Genomic DNA, 21,188 nt, shown 5'->3' with positions numbered 1-21,188 from the left:
ACCATTTATTTTACAGCCTAATTTGAGTTGGATCATATTATGTGTGTTAATTTTACACTTAAGCCAGCCTAAAATGGATCAAGCCAGCCCCATACCCAATGTCCAGTTCCGCCACTGAAATAACTGAAGTAGCACACTCCCCGTAAGAAGTACGAAGTATGTCCAATAAGGAGTATGAAGTTCCATTTTTCCATCATCGTCCAGCTTTACGTCTCCGTCTTCGAATTTTGTATCTTCGTTGCAAGACTCATCCGCGCCAGTCTTCGGAAGTCATCGCAACAAGACTTTAGCACATCGTCTTCGGAGGTCTTCGGAGCAAGACTTTAGCTCATCGTCTTCGGGGGTCTTTGTCTACTTTAGTATTTCTTTAGCTGTGCGCATGGATCATCGTCGTGTCTTCGTAGGAGATTTGGAGAAGGTGCGTTAGCTTTTACGTCAAGTTGCTTGTAAGTCGGCTAGCACGTTGAGTCTTATGGCCTCTTCGTGACCGGATTTTGTCTTCGTGCTTTAGGTCACCGGGTTATGCGTTGGGCAGGGGCGTCTTTGGCATGGGGCGAAACGGTCGACCGCCCAAGGCCCAATATTCTTAGGGGCCCAATTTTATTTTTTTCAAAACCTACATCTCTGCGTTAGACCACGTATTTGAGTCTTGAGGTTATTGTATATCTGAGTAGATGGGATCATGGGATTAAGAAATTAAATCACGTTGTTGGCTTATCATATATGTGAGTCTTGAAGTATATCTTCTTAGTTTTGTTACATTTAATTTTTCAAAAATTGCTCCGCCCAAGTTTGCAATCATTCTTCTTTCAATCCTCAAAGGTTTTCCTCCCAAATTTGCTAGATTATAAAGTTATCACAAAATCAAAGTTATTGTAAGTTGCCGAATTTAATATTTTTAAAACATTGTGATTGCGAGATCTGGTATTTTGGTTGTGTTTTGTGTCGAAAAGAAAGAAAAATGGTAAAAACAATTGGCCTTTGGCTGCTGGATTTTCTAAAATGGTGTTACCTAGCATGGTGCCTTTTAGACTACAACTTTCAATATTATTGAGCTCTTATTTGATTTTTATATTCATGCGTAAATAGAATTGTAGTTTCTACATTTATCATTTATGTTAGTTTCTCCATAACTGTAATAAAAAATAGTGGTGTTTGTCTTCTTGATCAAAGAGTCAATCAGTGGACAGGATTCATCGGAAAGGGTCATCCGGCGGTCACTAGCTTCTGGATGGAGTTTTGATTTCGACGGTCAGGAATGATCTAAAAAGTCCCTAATAAACACGAATTAAACCTAAGAGTTTTAATTCGAAAGGTAGGAGAAGCTACAGATGGAGTGCTAATAAAGACTAAGGGTTTCACAATTCGTACGAAATTGTTTTCTACACGGAGATCCATAAAAGGGACTCTTGACATCTATAAGATTATATGAATACTTTAGATACCTTTCGATGTTCTTTCAATAATTTTTCAGGGACATTTTTTCTTTCAATAATTTTTCAGGGACATTTTCTGAGTCTTATATGGCTCGATTGTTCTTATGCAGCTCTTCGAAGAGGTCTGAAATTGAAACACCAATTAAGATAGCTCAAAACAATCCAAATTCTCTTTCATTGGTTCCTGTTTAAGGTAATCCAAATCTTTTGTTAACATTATTCTCCAATTCTTGGATTTTTTTCTTGATTCTTATTTATTCTGAGAGTCAGTTGTATTTATTGTGAAACTTTCAATTATTATTATTTTGTTGATTACAGTATTGGGATGAGTTCGTTTACGAATATTGTTTTCCATTAGATGAACTGGTGTTGATTTCTTTTCTTTAGGTTGGGTACGCAACTAAAGAGATTATGCAGGCGAAGAACTTTTCTCTGGCTCCGGTGATCCTAATTCACTCAATATGAACTTTTCTCTGGATTCGGTAATCCTAATTCACTCAATAATATGGAAAGAAGATGTGGACGTGGGTTGAACAAGGTATAACCTTAACTACTCCTTTTGGTTCAACTTAATCTTAGATTCTAATATGGAATTTCACAAATCAGTTTCACATGTGTATTTACTATTGTTGATTCTTATGTAGTGATTTCATTATGGAATCAGTCTATTTTAGTGTATATTTTCATTATGGGTGTTTACAATAATTTGATAATCCAATTTGGATGTGAATGCTATAGCTAGATCGAAAGATGCGACTGGATTTAGTAGATGGCATGTTTACTTGAGTTGAAAATTTCGACAAGATTGAATTTTGCAAGTCCAAGGTTCGTCTTTCTTTGAAACCTCTATAATACTTCATCTATATGCCATACAAATATTTAGTATGGTTTCATAATTAGGTTCTCAGACCTAATTTTGTTATTGATTTACTTTTTTTCTTTTCTTATTATAGCTGAAAACATTCGCTTTTTTCTTGTTATAGCTGAAAACATTCGCAGATTGGTGTTGGGATACAAACACCATGGTGTCAGATTTATCAATTGGGTTCTCTGATTTTGTATGTGTTTCTTTTTACTGTTATATGGTTTTTAAAATTCCTAATCTGGGTTTATTGATTGATCAAACCAACACTACTTCAATTGTTCACTGCAAAGGTCATTATCTCCCGAAAAGAGTTCAGACCCAGCAATCCAATAGGTTACTGATTTAGGCTTTGTTTAATTTGTTATTTATCACCAGCGAAAATTAAGTATAACACAATTTCCAGATGCGTACTTACCTAAAGGTAATTTATTGTCTAACGTTCTTTTTGATACCTGTTGACATTGAAATAACCTTATGGAATGTGGAATGTTACTCATTCGAATAAAAGTTTGCAATTTGCTTTGAGTTGTCCAAATCTTGAGCTAAAATCGAGATAGATAAAAGAAGAAAGGTGTGTGAATAACTAATTTTTTGTTAGATCAGTTTTTTGTTTTGAGTATCTTATCAAATGGTTCTATTCTTGCGTGCATATTCAGATTGAGCAATCCTTATCATGTCGTACATTATGGGTCAATTTCTAAACAACTTCAAACTATTTGATAATCCTGGATATTTAGGAAACTGAAAAAAAAAAACAAATTGAATATTTGGTACTTAAATATAGTAGACGTTTCACATTTTAACTTTATAACATTCAAGTCATAGATTCATTTTGCTCACATATTACTGTTATATCAGGTAATATGATGAGGATGAGATGCTGGGTCGAATTCCACCCAAGTAAGACTCTTCATATTTGAGCATATTTATATTCAGTTTTTTCTTCTAAATATTATGATCAAATGATGTACAGTTGCTCATAACTTACAATAATAGTGGGTCATATGCTTGAAGGAACTTTAGTTCATTGTCCCTTAGATTCTTAGTAATCCTATCTTCTGGACAATGCAACTGATGATTTGCCAACATAAATTCTTTTGGGGAAATGATGTGTTTTTTTATTGTCAAATTGAAGGGAGAGATACCATTGTCGACTTCGATGGTGTAGTAGACAATAAGAGTAACATAGACCTCATGAAATGATTTTGCGTTGGGGGATGCTGAATGTGGACGAGCTATTGAACCTCCAACTGTTATCTCTGACAAGTTGAAGTGCAATAATCGTCGTTGTGGGCATCGATGTGGTAGTTATGTGGCTGTACTGACGTAGGAAATAAAAACGATAAACTTTGTTCTAGCTGACTTCATTACTTGGTGTGAAATAACACAAATGATGTGAAAGGATGTTCCTGACTTTGTTTCTAAAGATACTGCGCACCTGCAATAAGTAAGTTGAAGGTAAATTCTCTGCTTGCTAACCCTTTATGCCTATGAATGATATGGCTTAAGTATCTTTATATTTAATCCCACTTATATTAGGAAATTATACTTGCTGTCTTAGATCAAATGGCAAAGTACATGGTTGTCAACCATGTCATTGTGGGTTCGACTCCCACAGATGGCACCACCATTTGAGTGAAACCTTACATATGGAAGATGGAAATGATTTGCTTGAACGGGTTTATATGGTTTACGGAATAGATTGTATTATTATCGAAGGAATTGAAGGAATGTTGGTGTCATTAGGAGAAAATCAGTTAGAAGCGAATATGACTTGAGAATATTTCAGAAAACAACTTTTCGTTGTTAATTTTTTTTGGTACTTTGGAACACAGCCTACTGAGAATATGAATTCCCTCGAGGACCATAATGCTTCTGGGAACTTATGAGAGTTCCAAGACCAAGTATGATTTCTAGACCATATCCATATCGTGTTATCCTTGCATTTTTAACTAATTTACTTGGAGAACCTGTCCAGTTGGATAACATTTAACACCGGATGTGCTAGTTTTGTTGGTATCTTGAACATATTGATTTCTACTCCTTTGATATAACTTATAGAAATTGACTATAAATAAACTAGGAGAGTGAGGAGATTTTTGTGGATAATTTTTTTTCTTGGATGCATGATAGTTCCTGGGACGCACCTTATTGTGAGGTGGTGTTAACAATTTTTTTTTTTTTTTAAAAAAAGAAAAGAACCTTGCCATTAGGTTCTCTGCAGTTCTTTTTTCTAGTAGTGCAAGATATCAGATGTTATAAATCTTCTATGCGTTTAAATTTACATGGTTGCTTTCTAATGCATAGTTATTGGTTGTTAGATTCTCCGTTTGTTGTAAGGCAGTGTAGGAAACAACAAGAAACCAGTGGAGTTTTTTGCTGGGGTGCACTCTACTTAGCCAGTGTAAGTTCTACTTTAAAGAAAACAAGAAGTGAACGATAAGAGAACATAAGAAGTTGGGGAAGAAACAAGTTTGTTGTCAGTGGTTGATTGAAGTATCAAGTGGATCTTGGGGTCATGGACTGAGAAGATTGTATAATATTGGGGAATTCGATAAGGACTTGAAAGACGGGTTTTCACCTGTTTTTGAGTTTGCACGGAGATAGTGAGAAATGAGACAAGTTTTATCAGCTGACAAACAGTGGATTAATCTTGGTTACTGCCATTGATTAGATTGATATAAACGGAGGAGATTACAGACTATTCTGGAGTCTGAAAAGTCAAGAAGAGTACGTAAGGAGTATGGATTGTCGAGAATATTGTTTGGTTTTGGATTTGTGTGGTAGGAAAATTAGTTGATATAGACGGTGCCTGTTGTTCTATTCAAGTGAGAAATGGTGATGATTAAGAATTTCAAGAAATTGAAGTCTGTCTATAAGAAGGGGTTAAACAACATTTATGATGCTGGCCTCCTGATTGCTGGTATCATCCTGATCGTTTTTGTCCTTTTTCTCCACCAAGGAAGTCAGGCTCAATGGTTTTTCGACGGGCAAACAATATTTCATGCAAAACTGACGTGTACTTTATAACGAGGAAAACATAAATTGAATCCACGTATTCATTCACAAAAGGGAAATTTTATGTTCTTTTAAGAAGTCATTAACAAAAGTGGAAACGTAAATTGACTCTAGATATGAAGTTATTAACAAAAGCAAAATCTCGACCTTCTAAAAGCTTCACCCCAGTGCAGGATCTAATTAGGAAAGAGATCCAAGACCATGACACTAGAAACATCAAACTGCAAATAAAAAAAAAAAGACTAAACTTGATTGTGTTTATGTGCAGATGTTAATCACTTTATGGTCTCCTTTGTTTTTGTTCATGCTTAACTTAATTTCCTTATTAAAAAAACAACTGACCTTAATATCAAATATTAAGTTGCAAAATAATTTCAGGGGAAGCCCCGACTAATTTGATCGGGGAAGCCCCGACTTAACGGTACACTGGGACACATGCGCCGACTAACTTATACGCTCAAGCTTGAGATTTCTACCAAATCACAACTAATACGCTCAACCTTTAGATTTCAACCAATACAAAACTATTTTAATACAAAGACTATACTGGACCCTAGATTTTCTAATCCACGGCAGGGGACGTAAGCCTACGACTAATTTGATAGGTCAACAAAACTCCCAGAGCGCAGTCCCCAACTAAGCACAAAGTCGTTCCTAACGGTCCCGAATACTATGACCAGGCTAACTAAACACGATATTAGGACATGGCTATTTAAATATTAGTTATGTTAGTCTTGAATAACTTACATGTTAGGCTAAAATACTGTGGGAGGATATGGAGCGGCCGACCAAACAATATAAAAAAAAAATCGAAAGAGGTTGAACCCGGTCGTAGACGGCTAACTATCCATTGGAAACTACCCCTAATGACTCGACTACATAAACACAAGGGCCTGCTCTTAATAACCAAATAAACATTATATTATTATGACCAAACTAACCAAATACTGCAACTATTTTTACGGCCTCGGCTACTACTTGACTAACGAAATACACTTTTATTACCCGAAGAACTAAACATTCTATTATTATCCGTCGAACTAAACATTAGGGCTGTTTCTGATGGTCGGGCTGTAGGCCACGCCTATTATGCCCCGACTAACTAAACATCAGGGTCCCAAGTCCCGATTAAATTACAGGCTCAATCTCCCTCGCCGTAAGCTGAACAAATATGATATCGTAAAAGAATCTTTCATAATAGCAGCAGTTAGACCGAGCTCATTGTATCCCTTTAATCCATGATGTGCACTCACATGGGCGCCACACTTATTATATGCTTTAGAAGTTGACTTTTTCCAACACCACGATTGCTCATCAAACAAATATGGTCGTAATTGCGTTGCAATAAAAATAAAAGTCCAACGAATAGTAACATGATATGCCAGACGATTAATCCAAGAATTCGTCGGTCCTTCGAGTAAGGATCAACCAAACAATGAGATTGTGAATATTATTTGAGTTAAGATCAAGGAAAACCTTAGCTTCGCCCGACTAATTATCCTAATATAATTATATTTCCTATTGTAATTTAATTTACGCTATATGTTAACATAATTTAACAAACTAGGGCTAAATTTACAAAAAGTGAACGCCCTAAGTAACTTTTAGGTTTGATGTTTGACACTTCTAATCTAATCAGTTTTGTTAATGGTTAAAATTTTGTGGAAGAATACTGATCAGCCGACCAAACAACAAAAAAAAAAAAAAAAAAAAAAAAAAAAAAAAAAAAAAAAAAAAACAAGAAAAAGGTTGAAATGCCACGGCTAATTTGACCTAAACCAACAAAACACTAGGAATTTCTTAAGTGATCTACAACTCCGGCTAATTTGACACGACAAACAAAACACTACGCCTGCAGGTTCTGGCTAACTTGTAGGCTCGACGCCGTGATTTCAACCTAACCACACTAATTTTAATGTGGCGACCACGATTGACAATAGATTTTTTAATCCACGGCCAAACCACCGGGTTCGACTAATTTGACGCGACCAACAAAACACTACGGATGCAATGCCCTGACTAATCTATAACCCAACTTTTTTTAAAGTAAATTGATTCAACTTTTGGTATTAGTATATCAATCATTATAAGAAAATAATATTTACTAAACATTTGGTATCGGTATACCAATCGTTTTAAGCAAATAATATTTACTAAACAAATTTCATATTAAAAAATGGTTAAAAATTAACGAAGTAACAAAAAGCGATTAGACAAGGGTGTTCCTTTATATACCCCTAAAAACACTAACGATACCCTTAACAGTTAGTTAAGTTAGTTATAATCTGGTTAATGTAAAAATCTTTTAATTGTTTGAAATTTTTTATACCGATACCCCTTAATTTTCCAAAATTCTTGAAGACAAGAAAAAGAATTTCCCATGCCCAGCCCATAGATGGAGCTCTATTTGGCAATTAAACTTTTGTCCCGACTCTCTTTATGTCAAGATGGAATCTGCTTATTAAGTGGTGATTTTTCTGTTGGACCAGACAACAACATTAAGCATTAAGTGGTGATGGTATCCAAAACTAACTCTTTTCATCGATGATGGTATTGCCAAAAGCATTAAGCTTAAAACAACATTCAGTATATGGAGAAGTCAAATGTATTAGGTCCTACCAAACAATAAATTACCCTCTTATTCTGCTCATTGCTCACAACGACATAGTAATTGATAAATCTATACAAATACAACAGATCTCTTTACGGCATATTCCTTTGTATTACTCCTCTCTCTTAGAAGGTTTTCCAAACAGGTGAAGACCAGGCTAATGGTTTTCGTTTGTTGAAACCCTTATTCTTCTTTTATAACTCAAGTTTCACATGCAATTACGAATTCCATGAACAAAACCACGTTCCTTATTCAATTTAAACTCTAATTCATTTCTTAATCTCTCATCATTCATTCACAATCAAGGAAGCAAGTTCACCTTCATGGAAGAAAAACCCCATCCTCTTTACGGACTTCTCGGCATCAAATCTCAGAATTTCTCTCTATATAAACTTGAATCCAGAAAGAATCCAACTCATAAGCCATCACAAAATCTTAAAATATCTCTTCAATCTTCTCTTAAAATATCACAGGTGAGCATAAAAGGTTTTTTTGATGATTTGTTATGTGAAAAGAAATCAGAGTTCTAGATATTAAGGGGTTTTTAATGAAGTTAGATTTGGTGTGGTTGATGACGATGTATCTCTCGAAAATACTCCAAGAACCCTAGCAGAGAGTTGAGAAGATTGTGAATAGAACGTGTTTTTGTTTCAGTATCAGCCTTTATAAATCGTGCAATATGTCGTTGATTTATTGGGGGTACAAATATTTTTTTTTGATGGGGTATGAAGATTAGCTCAGGGGGTAGGCAGATAATGGGGTACCGTTAGTATTTTTAGGGGGTATATAAAGGAACACCTTTAGACAAAGTGAGATAATTAAGTCGTTACGGCTCTAGCTTGGAGTAATACTCTGTAGTTGTTTCTTTTTAATTTACATGTTCTATCGGAGTCTTTGATTTTCGTGCTATAACGAAAATTAAGCAAAAAAATACCTTCACTGTCTAAATACTTGCAAAAACATAGTCTTGGGTTGCAATTGATTATTTTTTTATATTTTTATTCAATTAAACTTAGTTTGGTCCTGGTAAGGAAATGAGAAAAAAAGAATCTATGGATATCCATGGCTCTCCTAAGTCCGACTTACAAGGTCTAGGTGTTTTTTCCAAACATACTTATCAATTTGGTTTCTTGGCGTGATCTATCTAGGCATCGGTTTAATTTTTTGGATATCTACGTGTTTATCAAACAATTTGTAAGCAAAACATATATTCCCAGGTAAACGAGTGATTTCCAGTATCATGCAGTTTTTGAAAAATTTAGTTATGTTTTTTACATTCCATTTTTGGCGATTTAGTATCACTTTATAATTAACTGTATCTATGATTTGGGTTATTCACGATTGATTTTTCGCATGGTTGATTTTCCCCGACATAGCAATAAAATGCATTTTTAATTGTCCAATGTACTGCAATTTTGTGTAGATGAAAATTTCAATGTGGTTGTGAAATGTGGTTCTATTTTAACTTGGGTGTTGCCTAATCATTCATCACGTGTAATTATCTTTATTATCAAAGCATAATGTTATTATTCATCAGTGAAACAGGTCCTAAACTACCTAAGCACGCTAAGCAATACCGTTGACTAGGCGTAACCTGTGTGAGTAAATTTTAGGACATGAAGCACAATGATGCGTGCATGTATGTATTGATGATGTATGTATGTGTTCAAATAAACTTAATACAGGACAAAAAATATTAAAATTGAAAACCAGTGTGAGGCTCCGACATTAATAATACTGGGAATCAAAGTGTATAAACGTGAATCTAAAAGAAAATGGTTTCTTTTATGGAAATTGAGAATTCCTAGGTTTCACAAATTCATTATCATAGTGTTTAAACATACACACACACAAAAAAAAACGCACTAAGTTTAACTATTGTCCCCAGCTCAGCACATTTTCAACAAAGAATAAATCATATTAACAATTAATTACCAAATTGTAGATCATGTCATCATCGTAGGTGTTGGTGATTCCATCGTTATTATATATACAAACATATCACGCTACCACCAAATGAAATAGCAGGTGACAGACCTTCGCAAAGCTAATTAGGTAGCTAACGCTTCGTAAATCGTTTTAGATGTTGGATGATTTTTATTTTCTACAATGAAAATTTACGTGATGATTTTTGTGCATGCAAGTTAATAGTTCATTTTCAATTCTATATATTATTTTTTTCGGTAAATGATCAATCTGATACAGTCATCATCCATTCACATCAACTATCAAAATATTGTCATTTGGAAAAACGCCATATTTTAGTTGTTAGAGGACTTAATTCCTAATACGGTAAGGTAAATGCATCTTGATATATATATATTTTTTTTTTGTAGTTATAGAAGTTAATTTTTTTTCGGTGCGTCTGATAGAGGATAATGATACAGATGTGTTTCACATAAGTTTGAATTTCCCCGAGAATTCCAAGATTAAAGATGTAAATTGTTGATTAACAAACACATAAATTCGAGAATGTTGGAGAATTATGTGGAAATAATTTTTTTAAAAGTTATCGAATTCAAGATGCTTAGAAACTTATACTCCACAAAGGTTGAAGTAACAAAGGTTAGTACTGAGATGTTGTTTGAGGCAGAAACTATAGCAGTACTACTGATGGGAATTTCAAAACAAATCATAACAAATATTAACTTTATCAATTGAAACATGGCGGAGCAGTTGAGAACCTTGGAAATGAGTTGTTCAAAACTAGATAACATGGTCCGATCAAAATTTAAAAAATCAGGCTAAAGGAAGCTGAAGATAAACATAACTAATCTATTTTGGAGCTCTCACTTTGAAGGTTAAATGAAAGATTCTAAAATTGAGCTAAGAATCGCGACGGCTTCCTTCAAAAAAGTTAATAAAATCTTCTTTATTAAGTGATGAAATCACAGTAAGTTGAGGATCCATGGAAAAGTATATCTGAATGGGATAATGTTGTAGAAAATGTAGAAGTTACGCATAAGTTATCGAAGATTTAATTTGAAATTAATGAAGAGTTTGGTTTATTTTCTTAATATATAATATGGAAAAAAGAAACATGCTAATAAAACAACTGAACGAATATTGCAATTAATTACAACATGCAAGAGATTGCACTAAAGAAAGTCACAAGAAGCATCTTAAGTTAAATTCTAAAATCAGAAAATATTTAGGATCTGAAGTCGAATGCTCTGCATCCTTAAAGTAGGCTTGAAATATCGAAGTTACTATGTTATTGGAAACTAATATGAAATTTATGAAAATCATGCAATTTTGGCGGATAAGATAAAATGACTATAAATATCCTAGAATCCAAACGTTTATTATAAGCTGAGAGAACATAAGTTATTAGTACAGAAATAAAACTAATTATTGAGTAGAGATATAATATTGGCAAGGTTAATGTCAAGGGAAAAATGAAGGTTATGACCAACTGTCAGGTTTTGGGGGATAAATATGAATACTTATAAACCACTTCCATAAATAAATGCACACTGAATAGCCACAAAAAGAAATTATACAGAAAACAAACTTGGTATTAACTCGGTTTCATCAAGAAATATCGAGGAAATAGATATTCAATATGCTCCGATTATATCCAAATATATGAAATGGCTTAGACAATGAAATTATCATTCAGTTAACATTAACCTATTTTGAGTTCCTAATATTTTTCTTAAGTTTATATTGATGGACATCGAAGTCAAATTGAGTGCAAAAGTTCTTGATAGTTTTTCCCAGTGGTCTACAACATTTAAAGTAGAATGAAATCGTATTCCTTGAATTCGATTGTGCTTTATTATTTGATCTTACTGCCTTTTTATATTAATGCAATAGAAAAGGGGTGCTCGGATCTTAGTGAGAAAGTTAGGCATAATTAAAACCAAGGCATAAGTGACTAAACGCGTTTCGCAATTTCTATTTTAGATGGTGAATGGACACCTGTTCCAGGAAATATGATATTACACATGAATGATCAGACATATGTAACCCATAGAGATTGAATTTCGCGAGCAATTTATTAAAAAATGAAAATCTTTTTGTATTATTCTTATCATGTGTTTAAATGGATTCTCTTCGTCGATTAATTTCAATAATATGCATGCAAATGTGAGGAAAATATTGATGGAAATATCAGAACCTGAAATCAGGTATAAAACATCTAATCAAACTGCAATGAATTTATACAATATAAAAATAATAAGTAAAACAGAATTACGCGATGGGAATACGTTGCAAGAAAAATTATAGACAAAATGTTGAAAAATTGAGGACATGTAATTCGCTCTTATAGTAACATCGACAGTGGTAGAAATTTAATGGTAAACTATGGCATAATTTTTTTAAAATTTTTTTTTGGCTATTTTATCATTTCAGCGAGTGCACTAATATTGAATTTTCAATCTTCCACAAAGGACACAAAAATATTTGTAGTCTTTGACAAGCCGGAAATCAAAGACACGAGAAAGGATGCAATGTACTCTAAAAGGATTTTTTTTAAGATCCATGAATAACATAAATAATTGATAGAATTGATTTATCATGCTAGTTGTTGGTGTACCATGAACAATATCATTGTTATAAAAAGGTATGGTGTTTTTTTCCATGATGACAAAAACTATCAGACGGACGACGTTTAATATAGACCCGATCCGAAGGTCGGGAAGTTCCGGATGAAGTAGTTATTAAACGGCTGAAAAGGACTCCCATACATGAGAAACTCGCGGTGTTTACCATAAAAGGGTCTCCTGCCAATTTTATGGTCGAAAACTTTAAATACCTATCGAAGTTTTTTTTTATTTACTAAACATTCAAAGAGCGGGAACTAATCTGAATCCTTTCGTTTTGTTCATTAAATATGCCATCAAATCATGATTTTCTCAACCTTAACGGTATAGCTTGAACAACTCAGATGAAAATTCGTTCGAGAGAGAGATTTGAAGAAGAAAAAACGGTACACATATTACCAAGGTATGATCACTTTTATTCATGTGTTATAGATCAATTTGGAATATTTGTTTTCTTGCTTTTTTGGCCTCATATTTGAAATACCAAGTTCAAATATTATACGGCACATTTGAAGTGCAATTTTATGATGAATAACTTAATTGGAGTGAAATGGTGTTCACATGTAATTGCAAGATCAGAACATGCACCAGTGCCGATCGAGATATTTATATATTATTTGTTAAAAACTGGAGGATTAAGTTTCTTAGTATAAGCAAGAGTTTAACCTTAAAAGTGTATGATTACTATGGGATGACAATAATAATACTTTATAAGAGTAGTTATCGGGGTTTTCACTCGGTGATAATATGATGGACTCCAAACGCATATAGGTTGATTCACTTATACGAAAGATATAGAATTGGAAATCTACACCAATGCTCAACATATTTTACTAGCAGATAACTGCTATAAACTAAAAAATAATATTGTAGGATAACCAAACAAAGAATGTGCCACAAATATATCTTCCAATTAGAGATTATCAAGATATTATCTGGATATAAGAGTTCTGTCCTACTACACATATATCATCTCGATCATGAATTACAAGACTACAATAGATGAGAAGATTACTTAGCGGTCAAGAATTAGTGAAATGCTAACTTCCTAGGTATGATTCTATTGTTTCTGTAAAAAAATAGATGTTTATTTAATAATTAGGAAATACAATATCATTATCTGCAAACATCATTCAAACCCATTAATAGTTTGGTCCATGTGATGAGTTATTAATTTTGTTAAATCAACTATATAATAGACAAAGAACAAGAGAGAGTTTGGATATAAAATGAAAACGATATGCATGCCACAATTACACTCTAAGAAGATGTTGCAAGAAAAATTACATGTATAATTTGAGAGGTGAAAACAACTTCATCGTTCTGACATTAATAGTGATGGAGAATTTCAGTGGTCACCCATGACACACAACTTTTTTAAAATTATATATTAGCTATTTGTTCAACTTAATTCGTAAATTGGTTGTTTTTCAACTGTACTAGGATGGATAATCTATCTTCTACCAAGAAATAAAAACATATGCTTAACAAAAATGACGAGTTGTGTTGTCAGTTTTTTGTGTGTATATATGTAATAAATAAAACCCTCAATAATGAAGAACAATGGTAATTCAACAAATTATTATAAGAAAATGGTATACTTTCATATGAATGGAGTTCAAATTCATGCGATTGTAATGCCACCACATTTCCAATACCACCGAGAAAGGAAATAACTTGCCGAACTTTTAAATAAATATACATGACCTTATTAAAAAGTACAAAGAGATAATGTGATTGTATTGAACACCATTCACTCATCCAAAAATCCCTCAAGTTGAAAACAAGAATATTACGAGATAAAGGTTCATCGTCTCACGAATATAGGATCTCTTGACAAGAATTGGAGATTAAAAAAAAAGAAGGTAACTACAACATAATTGTATCTAAATAAACGTCGTAAATACCTAGATAAAAATCATATTATTGATATTTTATAATATTTTCAACGGAGATGTGAAGCTAAACATCATGTGTCGGATATCGGTGACTACGTGACGCTTTACACTAAACAGAGGTTGAGCGAGGGCCGTAAGGCCCCGGTGATACCTAGTGTATATTAGAAAAAAAGACCATTTTTGGAAAGTTCGCCCCAAGCCCCCAAAATGTTAGAGACGGCCCTGGCGTTGGGTTATGTTGAAATTTCTGGTATTGAGTGAGCAAAGATAGGGAATGAAGGCTCTTCAACCTTCAAGGTAGAGAACGAAGGCTCTTCAACCTTCAATATTTTACCCCCCTATTTTGCCAACCTTCAATTTCGAGCATGGATTGCAGAACCTGGGTTGCATGGTAGAAACCTGCATCGTCGTTATCGGATACCATCGTTTGCCTCTACATCATTGCTGCATCGGAATTAAGCTTTGAGTACTTCGGGTCAGCTAGATCATTAGCGTCAGACCTTTTATTATCGTTTGGCTTTATAACATCGTGTTGGGACTGTACCGAGCTTCGGACTGGGAGAAACCATCGGGATGATCATGGGCACCATATGAACAGATCTTCGGGGACTTTGTTGTTGTCATCGTACTTGGATTTATACTGTTGCCACCCTCGGCTTTGCACCATCGTTGGATTTCTGATGCTGCCAAAATTGATACTTGGGAGTCTTCGTATAACATCGTTAAACTTTAGTTTGAATTGTAGGACCGAAGATATATCATCGGATTTCTGCACACCGTCTTTAATGTACGTACGACTTTGGAGCACCCTCACCGGATTTTGAATCATCGTTGTAAGGCTTTGGCGTGGTTTCTTCTGTTGCTTTGGCGTGGTTTCTTCTGTTACTTAATCATCGTCAGATCGTCCAGTTTCTTGTGCACCAGGTGGTACGTCGGATTTTATGTTGGAGAAACTGCGCGTGGATTCTTCACAACAATGTTGGAAGCTTGCATCATCGGATTAGAGGATCGTAGCTATCGTCGAAACTGCCTGGCACCCTCATCGTCCTTCACTTGTCATCATTGTTGCATGGCTCTTCATAATCATCGTTGCTGTTACTTAGCGGCTGCACTACCACTCTGGATTGTTTCAAAGCTATCGTCGGATTTTGCTCATCGTTGCATGGCTTTGTAGAGTAGCTTTCATCGGGTAAAACGTCAGCTTTCATTCTGGTGTATACAGCTCCAAGTTTGCAGCAATTGCTTGAATCCGATGAAGCAAATATACCACGACATCATCTTGATTACTTCATTTTACTTGCAAACTGCGGATTTTTGGTACTTTGTACTTTATGTTGGATTAACTTCAACATAGAAGTCACTAATAAGTTGGTTAGGACAAGATTAGGAAATTGATGTAATCCTAAGGGAATTAGAAGTCATCTACTTCTAAGAAAAGGAAAGACATGTAATAAGGTAATAGGACTAGGAAAAGGAATTCATAGTTATATATATATATGATCACCAAAGTTGTGGTTGATCATATGAGCAAGATTAGAGCTTGTGTTTAGTTTTAAGAGATTTTATAACCATCAATAAAGAGAGTTGTCTTTATATAAGCTAAGTTTCATCTTACAGTTGCCATTAATTGGTATCAGAGCTTGTCTACACCGAGCCATGGGAGACGAGAGCACCATCATACATACAAGATTTTTCACAAGCACAATTGAAGCTTAAGGGGGAGAATGTTGGATTAACTTCCACATAGAAGTCACTAACAAGTTGGTTAGGACAAGATTAGGAAATTGATGTAATCCTAAGGGAATTAGAAGTCATCTACTTCTAAGAAAAGGAAAAAAATGTAATAAGGTAATAGGACTAGGAAAAGGAATTCATAGTTCTATATATATATGATCACCAAAGTTGTGGTTGATCATATGAGCAAGATTAGATCTTGTGTTTAGTTTTGAGAGATTTTCTAAACATCAATAAAGAGAGTTGTCTTTATATAAGCTAAGTTTCATCTTGCAGTTGCCATTACTTTATCGTGAACTTTGAATCATCGTCCTCTGGCCTGCATCATCGTCGTGCATATGGTCATCGGAATGAGGGCCTGAGCTATCATCGTTGTTTCTTCGTTATGGTTGGTCATCAGATATAGTCCATCGTCACAAGGCTTATCTTCATAAGCACGAGGACCGGAGCTATCATTGGAGCCGTGGATCGAAGCATTATCCTCTAGCTCCTTCGTTGGGATGCCATGGTGGTACCCGATGGTGGATTTCATTGATATCTTGTCCCTGGGCATTTATAAAGTCATGGGGACAAAAAGAATTACAAAAGATTACATGGTGCTAATTTATGCAAATACTGCTGAAGTGAATCCGTGGATCAGGTTAAAACGAGTTCCAAGGAAATGATTCGTTGAATCATTTTCACAAACAGTTACCAATCAGATTTTTAAACTCAGTTCAGGGCGTGAACTGTGGGGAAAACAAAGCTACCAATGATCGAACATCAGGTTAAAAATCGAAGAGAGGCTATGCTCGTTCCAAAATGAAAGCAACATGAGTTTGAAGAAAAAACGATGATGTCAAACAATACTGGGTCAGAAACCAACACCACTAGCAGAAACAAATCCAAAGGTTAGGTAGATATCAAATCTAAACACGATGGTTCATTGAACCATTTTCTTAAACAGGTCAAGGTATTGTTTAAAACTGAAAACAAAGCTCGTTTTTCGTTGGGAAACAAATCTCACAAGTCCGTGTATATTTTAGCACCTTAAGAACCATTCAATACACACGAACAAAGCGCTGTATCTAAGTGAAAATCAGCTAAAAGTTGTTTTTGGATAAAGTGTATCGAAAAGGTCGAAGACCCACTTTAGAAACTCATGACTCGGAAAACAAGTCCAAAAGAAGCGATTATTGAATCATTTTTAAGAACAACAAATTAGAAATTAGTGAAACTGAAAACCAATTTCAGAAAACTAGGAAAAAGCTTCACAGTTAATAGATCTGGAAGTAGGTAGAATAAATTCTTTCCCCACTCCCTGTTTCTAGCGCCAAATTGTTACTACCATTTTTCTAGTAGCAACAGCCAAATGAACAAGATCATTGGATCTTGATTTAAACCATAAAACAACAAGTAAAAGATGGAATATAAACAAGTAAATAAGAGATTCACACAAAGATAATTAACGCGGTTCGACAACGGAGTGTCTACATCCACGGGAAGATAAAAGAAAGTTTATTATGCTTTTGATTTGTTACAAGGTTGATGAGCTCCATTAATGATAATGAAGTTCAGTGAAGGTTTCTAGTAACGAAGGTAGAACGAAGGTCGTAAAAACGAAGGTAGTAAACCAATCCAGCTATTATTTCTCTGTTCAGAGGTAGTGGATTTGTTACTCCTCCTTTTCTAGATCCCAAAAAAAAACTATTCCCCTTCTCTCTCTCCACCTTATCTCTCCTTTATAGACAAAATATCTCTGAAATCTCCGCAAAATATCTCTGACATATCTTAGCTATGAAGGACTATTAGAGTTGATGTAGTGTTATCATTTCATTATAATATCCTGCTCCGCTTCTTTATCATTCGCCACATGTACGGTGTAGATATGGTGTATACAATGATAGCTTCAATTATAGCTGGAACTACAACACTTAGTCCAACAATCGCTGCCAAAATGAACTCTAGCATTTGCGAAGGAGTCATGTCCTTCCAACTAGTCTTTTCTTCTCCCTGACCAGCTGGAGCTGGATCATTCTTCTTCGGCTGGTAAACGGGTGCTCCAATGTTGCCCTGTTGTGCCGAACTGCCATTATCTCCAGAACCCTTCTCATCCAACCCACCCTGAGTTTGTGTTCCGTTGTTGTTGTTGTTGTTCCCGATGATAATAGAGCAATTATTACAGTTGATTTGTTGAGCTAAAACTGGTACAACCATCCACAAAATAAGAAAGCTGAGCACACATATTTTTACAGCCTTCATGATATTAATGAATGAGAGTGAACTTGAGATATTAAGTTGAAAATTTCGGGTAATTATATTAGATTAAAAAGATCGCGAGAATTGCGGGAGGTATACTATACCTGAAGATTTCACGGGCTTTATAGGCTAAAGATTTCACGGGCTTTATAGGCTAAAGATTGCCAATATTGGCATGTTTCATAGTAAATTGTACATGATTTTTATAGAAAAAGATTATTTGGTGCTTCGCATAGAAAAAAATAATTTTATTGCTCATATTGCTGAACAAACTCCGCTTTGACAAAATGATAAGGCACCACATTGTCTTTGAAAGCGCGACTTCACGCTATACGCATTTCCAAGGTCTAAGTTTTTTAGATTTCCGGCCTAAAATAAAGACAAAAATTCCTGAGGGATAATCGAAGCTCCCACCTCATAAGCTCCCACCTCATATCATATTCATATCATACTCGGCTATATGCAGCAGGCCAAACCGCCAAGCAGTGAATCCATTATATGATAATTGATGGACGTATTTCATTTTTATATGATATTACCTTCTTAATTGAATATTTAAACTTAATTTTCTTAACTTACTAAGAATAATTAATTATTTGTAGACGCTTCAAACATCGACCATGAAATCACGATTCAACGTACGCTTCGCTTCTCGGAAATAGAATATAGGTCACATTCCATTTTATGTTGATTTTTGAAAAAAAAATATTTGGTCCAATCAGTGAGGGTTCAGCAGTAAATCAGATTTTTCTCAGACTTTGTCTTGTTTCAGTAACCTACGGATGATGAGTAATATTTTTTGCAGTTCTCTTCAAAACCAAACAGTTTTCATGGGACATAAGTCTATACTGAGGTTTGTGATCATGAAGACCATTTGCAAGCATTCAACATATGGTTTAATCTAATACTCTCTTAACCTCTGGACGATTTTTTCCAGTTTTAAATAACTTCTTCAAGTTGCAGTCTTAGTTTTTTACCAATATCTATGCCACTGATATTGATTTATGAGTTTGGTTACGGTGCCATATGTAGAGTGAATGTAAATGCTGAGGTAAGCAGGTATACTTTGTTCAGTGAATTCCTTAACTTTCCTCGATTCCCTATCTTTTGTTGAAACCCTGTTCAGTGAATTCCTTAATATGATATTTCATCATTTTGGGAATGGGTTATCAACACCAATAGAAGCCAACTGGATTCCAAACTCTCCTAACCTGGACCCAGCACAATGTTATCTTATCTCCAAGGTAGTTGATATCATTGATTCGATCTCTCATAACTGGGATTAGGAAAAATTAAACACCCTCCCCAATCTTGCAGCCCAAAAAATCATAAACATCCACCTCCCCCAAGATAGACCTTCAAGACAAAATTATTTGGCCGTACTCAAAATCCGGGAAATACACTACTTCATCGGGATACAAATGTCTAACTCTTGGTCAACCTATTCAAAGCCCTCTCCCACCTATCAAAATCTTGTGGACTTTACCGTGTCCACCAAAAATTCAGCTTTTCTTGTGGAAAGCAATCAATGAAGGTCTACCGACATTCTCTCTCATACATCACATCCATTTGACAAAATCCGAAATTTTCCCCAAATGCAATACTGATCCTGAATCAGCGACTCACCTACTAATTCACTACCCAATTGCCACTACATCTTGGAACACATTATTTTCTCAGCTTTCAACTGCACCAAACTCCAACTATAACCCCACATTTGCGTTAACACCTCAAACAACCATTTCTCAACTCCTACAACAATCAGCACCAATATCTGTCATCTCATCCTTCTGTTTTCTACTCTGAACCATATGGTTGTCTAGGAATGAACTAATTTTCCGACAGAAGCAAACAACATCAGAAGAAATCTTAGGTAGGGCTCAAAAACAACATCAAGAATACTTTGCGGCACAAGAATCCTTACTCCCAGTACTACCAGGATATTCACCGACTCATAACCCCTCAAGAAGCGCCAAAACGATTTCGACAATCTTGGTAGGATGGTCCACCCCGAACATGAACTGGATTAAGATTAACACGGATGGGGAAGCCAGATGTCACCCGGGTTTCGCAGGTGCAGGTTTCATTTGCAGGGACTCCGACGCACGGACTAAAATGACTTTCGCTCAACCTTTAGGAATTACGACCGCCTTAACTGCAGAAAATTGGGCTTTGCTTTTGGCATCGAGAACAACAACAGATAGGCAATTGCCAAAAGTGTTCTTCGAGACGGATTCAGAGAACCTTCTACGCTTCATCACATCCCCTACTCCACCCCCTTTGCACATTTCAGGGATGATAATAAAGAATAGAATACGGCAGATCCCGCAGGCTACTATCCGACACAACTACAGAGAAGGAAATCAAGCAGCGGATGTTTTAGCCAATCATGCGGCAGATAGAAGTCAAATGGGTAATTTTTCAACAAAAATCTGGGACCACACAATCCTGATTTTTATTAGTCAAATTGTTTTGCAAGACTCCGTGATTACCACATATCCACGTCAAATTGTAACTTGATCTCCTATTAATAAAATATATGCTTCAAAAAAGAAAAAACTGGTGTTGGCCAACTTAAACTTCCAACTGTCTACTTTTTGGACTCCCACATTCAAATAATGGGCAAGTGAGAAATTATGCGAATTGATAGTTAGAAATATCGACCCTCTTATACTACTGATCAACATTAATGTAACATTAAACTCTCAAGATCTACGAAACCCCAGCCAGAACCCTGTATCCAATTGATTTATTGAAATTTCTGTTTGTTTTTGTGTGTGTCCTGTAGACAAAAGCTTGGTTATCTGGTGGATATTTTAGGATGATCAATGAGAAATG

General features: G+C 35.0%; 1 long non-coding RNA gene across 4 annotated transcripts; it reads left to right on the top strand.

The window, feature by feature from the left end:
- Positions 1 to 1,324: 1,324 nt before the first annotated feature.
- Positions 1,325 to 5,393, top strand: LOC113356734. 4 transcript variants are annotated; one of them, XR_003363154.1, is made up of 8 exons: positions 1,325 to 1,629; positions 1,824 to 1,974; positions 2,175 to 2,261; positions 2,420 to 2,494; positions 2,677 to 2,722; positions 3,160 to 3,201; positions 3,437 to 3,759; positions 4,623 to 5,393. It is a non-coding gene; the product is annotated as an uncharacterized LOC113356734 (long non-coding RNA). The 4 variants fall into 4 exon arrangements; XR_003363151.1 differs by lacking the exon at positions 2,677 to 2,722; XR_003363153.1 differs by having other exon boundaries at positions 2,420 to 2,722.
- The last annotated feature ends 15,795 nt before the right edge of the window (positions 5,394 to 21,188 follow it).

The sequence above is a fragment of the Papaver somniferum genome, chromosome 3 (genome assembly GCF_003573695.1).
Source record: "Papaver somniferum cultivar HN1 chromosome 3, ASM357369v1, whole genome shotgun sequence".
NCBI classification, from domain to species: Eukaryota; Viridiplantae; Streptophyta; class Magnoliopsida; order Ranunculales; family Papaveraceae; genus Papaver; species Papaver somniferum.
This window is presented reverse-complemented; position numbering and strand designations above follow the sequence as displayed.